This window comes from Apis cerana, linkage group LG1 (assembly GCF_029169275.1).
Source record: "Apis cerana isolate GH-2021 linkage group LG1, AcerK_1.0, whole genome shotgun sequence".
Lineage (NCBI taxonomy): Eukaryota > Metazoa > Arthropoda > Insecta > Hymenoptera > Apidae > Apis > Apis cerana.
The window spans coordinates 16,304,298-16,317,107 of NC_083852.1; the positions used below are offsets into that span (position 1 = coordinate 16,304,298).

The following is a 12,810-nucleotide window of genomic DNA, read 5'->3' on the forward strand; positions in this document are numbered from 1 at the left end:
GACGGGGATTGGATAAATTGCTTATTTTCGTTATCTATCAATTTTTGATAATTGATAATGAATGTATCGTTTTCCGAAAGAAATTTTTCTTTTTAATTTTTGTTAATTAAGTAAGTGCCACTTTAAAAAATGAAAAAAATAAATAAATAAGGATAGAGCGAATAAAATTGAGAATTACCTTGATCCCGATAACAGGAGAGAAACCATATTCGTTTTTAATAATAATAAGTGTAGAGTATTGGAAATTTCCTAACCTGATTATCTTCCCCGTCCCCACGCGATTACCAATCAATTCCATTGGACAATGTTCTCCACGCGCCAACGAGCAAACGAAATCGCTGCTATCAGAGATTGCAGGTTTCTTTTCCGCGTGAAAACGCTCTATCGAACGAAAATTCTCATTCCACCGTTTCATAAAACAAATCGTCCAAATAGCCATTAATCTTTCCCGATCGCTGAAAGCAACCTCGATATTTTAACTAGACCGACGTACACAATGGAGATAACGAAGTCGAGGGAAAATGGAGAACACCTCGTTTCTTGCCGGCTGAACGAGCTTTTATTATTTGACAGTGGACCGTTACGCACGATATATTGGAATATATATTGAAACTTTTAATTCAAAAATGCCCTGCAAAATCGAACTTTTCGAAAATAATGGAAAAACCGGACGGATGGATCCTCGATTGAACGAAAATTAAAATCGCATATCGTTTAAACTGTACACCGTGATCGTGATTCGCTCGTAGAACGGAAAACGAAGAAGGTGAAACGCGATGGAAAACTGGGGATAGATAGGAAAGATGGAATTAAGGGATTCGAGGTTGTGTTCGGGGAATATTCGTTAGACCTCGACGAGGTGTTAATGCCCTGGTGGCGAATAGCGGCTAAGAAGATTACGCAGATTTGCGTTTAACGTTTCGATATTAATGGCGGTGGTGGCGATATCGCGAGGGAGGATAGAAGGAGGAATCGCGCGGCCTTAAGAAGATGAAAGGGTAAGGGGGCAAGGATCTTAACTCATGCCTTAAACATGAAAGCTACCGAGAGTCGACTTAGCGCGAGTTATATCGTTTCGCGCGTACTTTGCACCAGGCTGCTTTAAATCGCAGTTCAATGCACGCGATACCAATGCGCTACGATCTATTCTGGTATTCCGCTTGGGAAAAATCGGCGTTTTTATAGACACCTACTGTGACTGAATACGAGATTTTATGGGACAGTATAAGAATCGTGATATTCGTATTTTATTCTCAATATTTCCTTTCTTTCTTTCTTTTTTCAAATTTATGGCGCTGCGTGAGTTTCGAATTGAACGTGTTTTCGTTATTTCTCGAAAATATTACGATACGAAAGTTTGATCGTACCTCTTTTGCACTCGAGAAACGATTATTTGATTATATAATCCCTAATTTGCATAGTAATTGGAACGAAGATATTGCATGCAATATTAATAAATATATTTCTCGATCACTAGAATAAAATCGTAATTATCGAAATTTTCAGCAATGATATCCACATATTTTTCATATTTCAAAGTATTTTGTTCCTCATTGAATTTGTTCTATAACATTTATCGCGTGTATATCAATATTTTAATCAAATAAAATGATAATATTTGCATAACATGTTGTTTGCATAACAAATTTGTTTCTATTTTATATAATAATATTAAAAGCTTTCATCATCCTCGTAACATATTTTATGAAAACGAAAAAATTAGCGATTTATTCTTTTTTTCTTTGTTACTTTAAATTTTAAACACGACGGATTATTTAAGTATTATGCTAATGCTATTATATAAATGATTACATAATCATACAAATTTTCCTTCCTACGTTTCTTTGCCGATCCATCATCACCTTCAAGAGGAGTCACGAATCGAGATCGGTGCAAAGAAGAAAACAAACGATAATTCGGATCATTTTTATGTATCCTGTACGATCATTAAGGAGCATTATTAATTTCACGAACTGTCACAAGAGTCGACTAAACGATCGTTTCGAGACGAGAAATGCCAACACAATCGAGATCTTCTTTAATTGCCACGTAGCTAATCTTAATTACATCTAAGATCATTTATCTAATCGTGTTTGACCGTATTATGTACTATTGCAAACGCGTCGTTAATTATGTGATAAAACATCGTAGGAATCGATAGTTTTTCACCAATTGTGCTAATCTTTGATTATGGAATTCATCGTTAAAATTTACTGAAATTCCAATTAAAATTAATAATCAATTTTTTATTTCGAAATCAAAATTTCAATACATTTTTAATTTTTTAAATATAATTTTGTAATTATGTATTATTTTAAATTGTTCAGAATTTAGCGGTGAAAAGATATTTCCAGGAAACATTATATTCAAAATGATGATGATGATGATGAAAACATGATGATATTACTCTGAGGATACTCTCAAAGAGATTTCTTGTGTGTAGTTTATTGTGCTCTATATATACACACGAATTTTCATCATTTGAATCATTCAATTTTTAAATCAGTTTTTGAATCTCTTGCAAGGTAAAGATTCACAAATATCTTTCTGAATCGTCGTATATCTATAAGTAACACATCGCTCGCGTCGAAACTTGATTGATCGTTTGATCTTCTTTTTTGATCACGATCCGTTTTATAGTCCTCGATTTCAATAAACATCGATAGCCCTCAGAATTTCTTTGAATTTAACGATCTAACTGTTAATTCACGTGAAATATCTTGTTTCACGCCTGTTGAAGAATAAATGTAATTTCCATTGAGGTAACAAGCAATGCATATGTAGTCACAGTTATTGAACGCGATAAATGAAAGAAATAAAAAAAAATCCGTGTTAGGACTTTTAAACATCAACTTGTAACATTTCAATTCTTTTACATCACTTAAGTAGTACGAGAATTTTATATTTGGTAATTGAATATTCAAGCTTCATAATTGAATAATAATAAATCTTATAACTATTATTAGACATAATAATTAAATCTTGAAACTTATGCTATTGTTAAACTTACGTTTTATTTTTAAATTAATTGTTTGCAATTTTTAAAAAAAGAAAAACAATTATTACCGCTTCTTCTTATAATATATATGTTAATTTTTATTATTTTTTTTTTAATATCTCGCAATGATTACGAATAATTTTGCATTAATTTTTCTTAATTAATCGTTGACAAATATTTGTGTCGATTGAAGAATTAAAAAAAAAAAAAAGAAAAGAAAAGAAGCGATACAGTTTTTCAATTCGAGAAAAATTTTTAAACTTTGTGCAATGTCTTGTAATAAACTCTACCTATACCTAAAATTTCAATTTCCCTCGCAATTTCATTCCGGGAATAACGATTCGAATATTCGATCAACGATGCGCCTCGAATGCGTTTTTTTCTTTTTTTTTAATTCGTCAAACCTTGGCGAAGTAACAGTATTCGTCTTTTCCTATGCCGAGGGTAACGTAAACCGCGTTGTTTTTAACGGTAGTCGAGTTATCGTTCCGCCGTCTTTCAATCTCGGTATCGTTCCGCGTTCCTAATCGCAAGAATCTCGATACTCCGCTCTGGCTCCGTCCATTTAATTCCTGTGGGAACCTTTTTGCATTACGAATTCATCACCCCCACCCCGTAAAGATTAAATGGCTCGATACGCGATTATCGAAAAGGCCCCTCGAGCTCGGAAATCCACTTTCGAGAGTCCGGAATGGAATTCAATCGTGCAAGATTGAAACGTCATTACGATTTCTGACAGGAAATTGAAAATTGAGGAAATCTCGCCACGGGAAGAGAAGATAAAAAAGTTGAACGATAATTGGGGATTATAATTTAATCGAGTCTGAAAATTACAGATAAAGATCGTAGATTTTGATGAATTTCACTCTACTAGTATTACAAGAATATGGATTCAATTATTAATTCGACTATGTAGAAAAAAAATCGTGTTATTTAAAATTATAATAATAAATTGATAAATCAAAAAAAAGAAAAGCATACCTAACATGTAAATAATAAAAATATTTTCATACAAATCTACAATTTAGTTATTAAAAAAAAAAAAAGATAATTAATAATACAAGATTAAATAATCATTTAAATTTACAACGATGTTTTTTCGTAAAAACTATCATAACATTACCAACTTCGACAAAATATTCATCCAGATATCTACCAGGATAATTTTTCCTAGAATCTTAAACCGATTACGAAACATCGCTCATGATCCAACAGGAACGGAAAATAAAGAAGTAGACGAAGCTAATCGAAGCGAGGCCAGAGAGCGTTTCCTTTTGGGAATTCAAATTCTTGGCTGGGTCGCGCGTGTGAAAGGGGTTCGTTTTTCGAAGAGGATTCCCCCCGACGCAACAAAAGACGCTGGCAACTCGCAATTAAGGTTCATCGAACGGACGACGTAGCGAGATGGCGGCGAGGGTGTAATAAAAACGCAGGAATGAAGATAAAGGAATTTCTGGCGATTGGGTCGTGACCCCTTCGGCCCCACGATGAACCCTCGATATACGGGCCGACATTGCCATATTGCACACGTACCGTGCATTAAGATACGCCACGAATCCGAGGGGATACATCGAGCAAAAAGAAGAAGAGTAAAGAGAGGAAAGAGAGGAAGAAATCTACGGGAGATTCGTAGACGATGCGGAGGGACAAGAAAAACGAGCAACGAGCTTCCATCCGATCTTTTTTTTTCCCCCTCCCCCTCGTCGAGGATACTTCACCATCGTAAAATTTTCTTTATCGTGTCGATCGTTGATTTACTATCTTACACGATGCTTTATCGAAACGAAAGGGTAATACTTTTAACCCCTTTTTTTCAAATGAAAGAAGAAGAGGAAGGAGACATTGTATTAAGATATCGCGAGATACTATAAATTTTCACGCACTTCGATTCATTCACGTCGAACGAACAACTGAAAATAATACTTCCTCTTGATTCCTCTGGCATTCTGAAACAGATACGAATCCTCTTGAGAATTGAAATAATTACGCGTGTAACAAAACACGTAAGATACACATATGAAATAGTGATGCGCGGCTATTCGGTGCTCATCTTTAAATAGAAAATGCTCGACAATGTAGGCCAACGCTGCGAGAGAGGTCAAGAAACAACAAGAAATCAAAGTAACGAACATCACCGATCTGGAAACTCTCTCTCTTTGAACTCGTCACGGTCCGGGAAACGTCCAAGCTCTTACGCCCCCTCTAATGAGAATATTTACACGCGTCTCTGCTCAACTCCACAATGAAGCCAACGTGTTCTTCTCGAAGATCGTTAAGTTACTTCGAAACGTAATGATGTTACGTTTAAATCGTTTAAAGAAAATATATCCAAGATATTTTTGCTTGAGAATATCGGGAAAAAATTTCTAAATGCGAGGATAAAGAGGATCTGAGAATTTTTAAAATCTTCCTCAATCCAAATCTTCTTCACCATGTTTTTCACCCTTCTAATTGGCTGGAAATTATGCCAAATTATTGGATAATTTGTGCAAAGTATCTACAAGATACTTACATTCTTCTGTCCACAAATTGAATAAAATCGATCACTTTTTAATATATAGGTATAACATTCTTGGAATTCAAACGTCAAAATTCTGATATTAGAAAAGAGGATGGGATAATTCAATAACAACGATTTAAAAATGTAGTCTGCTTCGTTGCAATTGCCAGCCGTTCTAAGAAAGTTGCTTAAATATACTTCGAGATTCGCGGTAACAATCTACAGATTCCTTTTTATCCAATTTAACGACGAAACGTTACAGAGTAAGTTCGAATCTCGAAGAGATCTGATCTATGCCGCAAGAAAACTAATGTATCCGTGTTCCCATTTTCCTCTTCATTTTTCCTTTTCTTTCTTTCTTCCTTTTTTCTTTTTTTTTCACCAGGCGTGCAAACGTGCCCCTGGAAGAAATGCCGTAACATTTTATGATGCATAAAACGGTGACTTTATGCTAACACAATTCACGGTCTCAAGTGGGTCTTTTATTAATCTACGTCATACCATTTTACGATTATCACACAACTATCTAACTTGCACCGTCGTCGAATTTAAGTAGAGGCTTAGAAACTCGTTAAAATCGTTTGCTATATAAGAAAAATTAATGTTTATTTCGTAATCTGTCCACAACAGTGCGCGGCCTGCACTCGTCTTATCTCTATTTGATTTTTAATCCACCGATTCCGTTTACGCGCTACTCGAATTCGTAATAATTGTCAAGACAATCAAAATTTATAGAAAATTCGTTTAACTCCACCATTATTAGGTTATTTGAGAGTTTATCGAATCATTTTCTGTTGATATTCAGGGAAAAAACGCTGACAATGAGAAAAATCGACGCTATCCACCAGCCTTTCTATCATCTTCGTTTCGTGATAAGTGTGTCTAATAATGAAGCCGCAATTCCTCGTAAAGATCTGTCAAATTAACCGGTTAATTAAATCGAATAATCAAATCGGCCAATATTTTTCGCGAAAATCCATTGGAGGGCGTATTATCTTCTAATTGACATATCAAGTTCCATTAATTGGAGACGGTGGAATTCTACGTTCCAGATTGCAGGAGGCGAAAGTGACTCTCGATATGGCCTCGAGACCTGGTGGGTATATCGTGCAAATATTAATAGTTATGACGTACCGTGTTTACTGGTGGATACTTTTCTACCGCATACCAATCAACTATAACGCGTGGACAGTGCGAATCACATCGTGAGAGAGTGAGCAGTATGTGTAATTTTTCCCATTACCGATAAAATTTACTGGAAATATAATATTTACGAATTATTGACCGCGGCTGGACAGTCGGCGAGAAAATTTTTCCCTGAAAAATGGCGGTTATATATTAAATAAATCGATGGAGAGCTTCTTTACGAACAGAGAATAAACAAGGATTTAATAATCGTTCTCGAACGATGATTATAAAATATAGGGGATGATCGGATGATTTAAACTCTATGGAATAAAGAAGGAGGGGTTTTATTATATTATATTTATTTTATTTTTCTTTCGTTTGAATTTAAGTAACGTGGATGGCCGATAAAAGATTTAGAGAAGGAGAAAAATAAAGAATTACTCGTCGGTTGTTAATTATCGTATCTTCGTGAGTTGTGTTGATCGTAAAAGAATATGTACTACTTTCAAAATGTCATATAAGTATTAAATATTGCAAACACGGTTAATACTTCGAGGAAATATGTATGTTTACGCATGCACAGTCTATAAATCTAGCAAGTTCTTACTGCATAAATAATAACCAAATAGAAATATCAAACCACAGTTATTTATTATGTCGTTCAACGCGCACGTATCGTTGCTACGTACGCAACAGATAATATTTACGACAAAGTTATCGAGAAAGGGAGGGGGGGAAAAAGAAATAAATAAATAAATAAATTTTCAACATTTTGCAAAAGAATTATCGCTCAAAGACTAAGGAATCGTAAATATATCGTATACCATAAAATGTTTGCAACACCGTCCACTACGCGTGTGCAACAAAGTTTATCTCGCGCGAGTTATCGTTGCCTTGGCGTTACGCCCTCGTGTTCGGGTTCATCGAATACCGCCTTAATGAAAAGATATATGTACCATAAATTCTCGCATGCGTTTCAATTCCCTTTCTTTATGCGCTCCGCTATTTCGTTCGTTACAATTTAAGCGTTGCACGCGAAGCAAAGAAAAGCCACGAAATCATGCACCGTTGAACCCTTCGATTCCCTCTCCAAGGGAATGTATATAGGTACATCGGTCGCTGGGTGGATCGTAAAATACGGGTGAAGAATCTCCCCGACGAAGGAAATTCGAAATTCTTGGTTGTTGGTTGGAAGCAGCACGAAATGATACGTTAAATTAATGAAATGGTCCAGAGATTGCAGCATTCCCTCCGCTGAGGGAATGGAGAGAGATCCAGGAGGAATGGATCCAGTTATACCGGACCAGGGAAGATATATCGAATGGATTTAATTGGATCAGTGGATTTACGCTGGTTAATTGACGGTGGAAAAATTTCGTTGCGTTATTAATTATAATAAAATATATGTGTGTATTTTGTACCGTTTCGTATCGTGTAACAACGTTTCGATGAAGATATCCGTGTGAACGTTTCATTTCGACTCGAACTCGACTCTCGAGTTGAGAGATCTATCGATCATCGTTCGTCGCGTTATTGACGATACACAATATAACGGATGTATATCGCTGAAAAGAACAATATTTGCGATTACAGTTGCATCACGGCACGATTATTACCCCCAGCTTATTGTCATAACGCAATAATTACAGCTCGGCATAACAATGCTCGCGTTATCCCCGCTGCCCGACCAATTACGAACGTATTCTACTTTGAATGCATCATCCACCTCGACACACGCTCATTTCCCAGAAACTCTATAATCTCTATAACAACGTCCTCGAATCGTTTGAACGTAAAAATATTCCTTTTTATTTCTTCCCTTCCCCCGAGGGATGTGCAATTCCCAACGCGTGTAATCCACACGTGTCTGACTATATACGGGCACATTCCACTGCTCGAAAGAGAGAGAGAGAGAGAAAGAGAATTCGCGTTCTTTTTTACTACGAACACATTCGTATTATACGGACACTTCCTGAGATTATTATCGAGTATCGTTTAGGAGAAGATACAACGTGGAACACACGTTGTACGGTAACGTCCATCACGAATCATAGATTATTCTCTCTCCCTTCGAAGGGAAAATGACAAAGGTATCGGGATGCTTGATTTCGCTGCCGGCGGAATCACGCTGATGGCCAACACACGCGAACAACAACGTTGCCCCGAGACTCAACGATAGACACGCTCCTCGTCACGATTCGCGTGATCACGTGTGTACGCTATTCTTCGTGCCTCCGCAGAGATGCACTGATGGGCATAAAACGTCTAGAACTATCAGAATTCTCGGGAAAAAATTTTACCTTAACGAGTCGGAGCATTTAGAGGTTGGAGAAATTCCATGTAAAAAAATTTTTGTTTCGTGAATCAAGTTTTTCTTTTTTTTTTTTCCAAACTTTGATATTTTTTAAGATATGTAAAACTCTCTCGATTAAATTGTGAATAAAATTGGACAAACTTCTTAGAGGATCTCTTTTCTTCGTCTAATTACATTTAAATATTCGATCCATTAACGTGGAATATTTCAATTCTGTGGATAAGATGCACGTGGATAATACGTCCATAAATAAAGAAAAAAATAAAAATTTAGAAGATCCTTTGTTATGAAAATAGTATTTAAAAATATCATTACTTTCGATCGTCTGTTAGGTAATCTTTTCTTATTAAGATGCACAAAAGGAATGAATAATTCAACGATTCTTTCTCCTCCTCCTAAACATTTCAAAATTGCAATTGAGAGAATACCATCGGCAATATCCATCAATTTAAATTCTAATTACGTTAGCGAACTTTTAAACTCTAGTATTGCACTAAGAAATATTCATCAACATTAAGGGAAACAGATGCGAAAAATTCTAAAACAACCGGCACAAAATTTCACAACGCGAATCCAGAGGAATCGAAAGGAAAACGTGTTTGTACCCTAGACTCTGCCTACGTAGCCGCCTCTCAACACGTGTGTCGATGCGTTCGTGTGTGCGTTCGCCCGAGGAGCGGTGGCTAGGTCACGGTCAGGGCGATGCCCTCTTCCTTCTGAAGAGAGGAGAGAGAGAGGAGAGACTTTGCGTCGACTCTCCTCCTCCTCCTCCTCCTTCTTTCTTTTCCTCCGTTGGATCATGCTGAAAGTCTCCACTCGGATGATCCACGCATCCGTTCGAGCGTATCTTTCGCCGCGCGGGCTATCCGCTTCGTCGGCCCTTTTTGTGAATCGAGGCGCCGTTTTTAGACGCGTTGCACGACCAAAGCGTGGTGTGCACGCTCTGCGTATACGATCGTGTTATTTACGTGACAACCACCGCGCGTATTTATCCACCTCGTTGGAAATCGATTTTTGACTCTTGGAAAGGGCAGGGGTGGTTTTTACGACTCGTTTCGTATTTTGATTGATTTAACGGTCCAAGTTGCGTAGTCACGGTCGTGATTTAGTTTTAAAATTAATTGATCGCGGTATTTAATCGTATGGTATAATTGAAAACGATTTCCTCTCTCTTTCTCCCAAAATTGTGTTAATGCTGCGAATGATTTTTAAGAAATCGATGCGTGTTTATCGTTACTTACTGGATGGATTGATTTTTGGGACGATGCTTGTTGTTTCGAGTATACGGCGATGTTGGTGACTCACCTAGAACATAAAATAACAAAGAAATATTAGCATCGATGAAGGAACGGAAGAAATAGAAGAAAAATTCCTAAATTCTAAAATATTTATTACCAGAAATTAAATAGAAAATTTACCGTACTACGTACAAAACTCATTATTACGCGTACAGAAATATATCAAAGCGCATTCGATGGTAAACAAATTAACCACGGCTCAAAGTACAGTTTGTTTCCGGCGGCCACGCATAAATCACCTCGTCCATCAATTCCTCTGTGCGTTGAACTATTGCGTTACGCGCCTGGATTCGTCCACGCGCCGCGTTGTCTCGCGTTCGTAATTTATCGGCCAGCCTGGTCCACTCGGGTTTCCTGGCGATCCTTGTCCAGAGCCGCGATGGAAATCGTCGATAACAGAGAGAGAGGCCCGTCACACCCTCGCAGAAAGATCATCGCGGAAGTCCTCGCGGGATGATCGACTTTATTCCAAGCCGCCCACGTGTACTCGTAAATATAATTTCTCGCTAATCATGCACGCCACGGAACGCCGGCTATTAACCACCCAGGGCGAGCCAGAGCGAGTCGAGAGCTTTCTGCGTGGTATCAAAGGGTTCGTTTCATCGAATCCGCATACCGGATCGCGCGGTTGGCCACGATTCGAGTGGAAAGTTGTCCATTTGTCTCGAATCTACGTACGTTAGAGGAAATTGTGCTGAAAAATTTTCTTTCTAATTTGATCCGATGAAAAGAGAACTGCGCGTACAGAAGTTAAGAAACAAACTTTTTCGTCAATCTTTACTTCGTCTCCCATCCATTCAATAATTCTTCCCCTGAAAAGAATATACCCGATAGTCGCTCGAACCCATTCCTCCGACCAGTTCAACTTTTGCAACGATTCCAAGGATCTATCTATCCGTATCGCGCACGGTTGCTCTTATTCACGGGTACATATCGTCCGTGAGACGTCAGCGTATCGGCGTATGCGATCGCGAAACCAGACGGGGGAAGCCCCTGAGCTGCGCTCTCGCGTATAATGCAGTTATCGCAGCGGCGCGGCGGGCCACGTTAATTGCATCGCGAGAAAGTGGGGCATCTCGAATCACCGATCTCTTCCTGCCCTCCCCTCTCTCTCTCTCTCTCTTTGTCTGTGATCCAAGGCGATGCTTCGTATATGCACATACCCTCCACCCTCCTCTCTCACGATTAAAGACGTATATATACGCATAAATATTCTTACATGTGTACTGTTCGCCCAATGAGAGCACAGTAGCAAGATTTTTAAGTAAAGACACCGTTCCTCTTCTTTCGTGATCAGATGTACACGCGTGCAAATATACTTATTATATTCGTGTTAACTGTACACATATATATATTACGTGTTATATATTACGGTTATGTATTCTCGGGCATAAATCGTAGCGACGATTTATTATCGTCATAGCCGTGAGAATCGTTCCGTGCATCGGCTCGATTATCGTCACTTTCTCCGCGACGTAACTCAAATTCTCCATGGGCATAGCTCGCCGTTTCGCTCGAGCCCGTTTATTTTCGCCGCGTGACGAAATTCTTGGACGCTTCCAGCGAAACCTGGCGCGCGAGTTATGGATATCGGGAGCGATTCTTTAAATCGGAGGTGTTAAACGTTGATAAATACGGTGTTCTCGTATACGTGCGTATTATTTTTCTTGTTGACGTATAATAGATATCGCTCGTGCAACGCCGCGGATAATTTAATGGCGGGTAGGAAATAAAAAAATTCTCAAACTTGTTATTTGGCGGCACGCGTTTTAAATTTGTTTACGCGATCTGGAAGATGTGAAATATCGTGACGGGTGGGTGAATATTTCATTTATTATCCGTCCGTAAAACAAGCTGTTAGCTTTCGTTTTCGTTTTATCTTATCGTAGAGCCACCGTGTTACGTATTCCCTTCACTTAGCGATTTCAACTAGCATTTTAAAAAATCAAAGTGGTGAAACCGATACGATAAAAAGATCGGAGAATTTTTAATTCGCGTTTATATACGTTATATAATTAATCTAATCCCCGTTCTTATGAGATTGACCTTTCGAGAAATTTTATAACACCTCCGATGATACAAATTGCAATAAATATTGTGATCTGCGTTTAACTCCGAATATCATTCCGTAATCTTTATACGCAATTACGTTATTCTCCAACGTAACGAGAATAAATTGCCATTCACTGCCACCAACTTCCGTGCATCCGTGAGAAATGTATCGCGTCACCTCAATAAACTTAAAAATCGTCTCGTGATTCGAACCACTTTCTCCACTCGGCGCAACTCGAATTCCATTGTTCAAGATGGAACGCGAGTGTCAATCCGATAATCGATCGTGCCCACTGATTACATAAACACCCCCCTTAAAGCAACCACTTCGAAAATACACCACCTCGCTCGATATTTCCAACTTCCTCCTCGAAACCTCGCTGGATAATTCCGCACGAACGCGTGCATCAGACGAGAACGTTGCGAACGATTGTGAAGATTCGAGCCACTTTCACCGCGACGTAATTTGGATTCCCTGTTCGAATAGCGCGCTATCGGAAATGATTAAAATCCGCGTGAA

General features: G+C 38.1%; 1 protein-coding gene across 27 annotated transcripts in view; it reads right to left on the bottom strand.

Annotated features, from left to right (window-relative positions):
* LOC108001569 (trichohyalin) overlaps positions 1 to 12,810 on the bottom strand; it is a 109,364-nt gene that overhangs the window by 21,710 nt on the left and 74,844 nt on the right. For 14 of the 27 annotated variants that reach the window (XM_062087227.1, XM_017062618.2, XM_017062623.2 and 11 more), the window contains one exon: positions 10,182 to 10,245. The exons of the other annotated variants lie outside the window; for them this stretch is intronic. The gene's annotated coding sequence lies outside the window, so the exon portion shown is untranslated. The remainder of the gene's footprint in view (positions 1 to 10,181; positions 10,246 to 12,810) is intronic. 27 annotated transcript variants of the gene reach the window in all.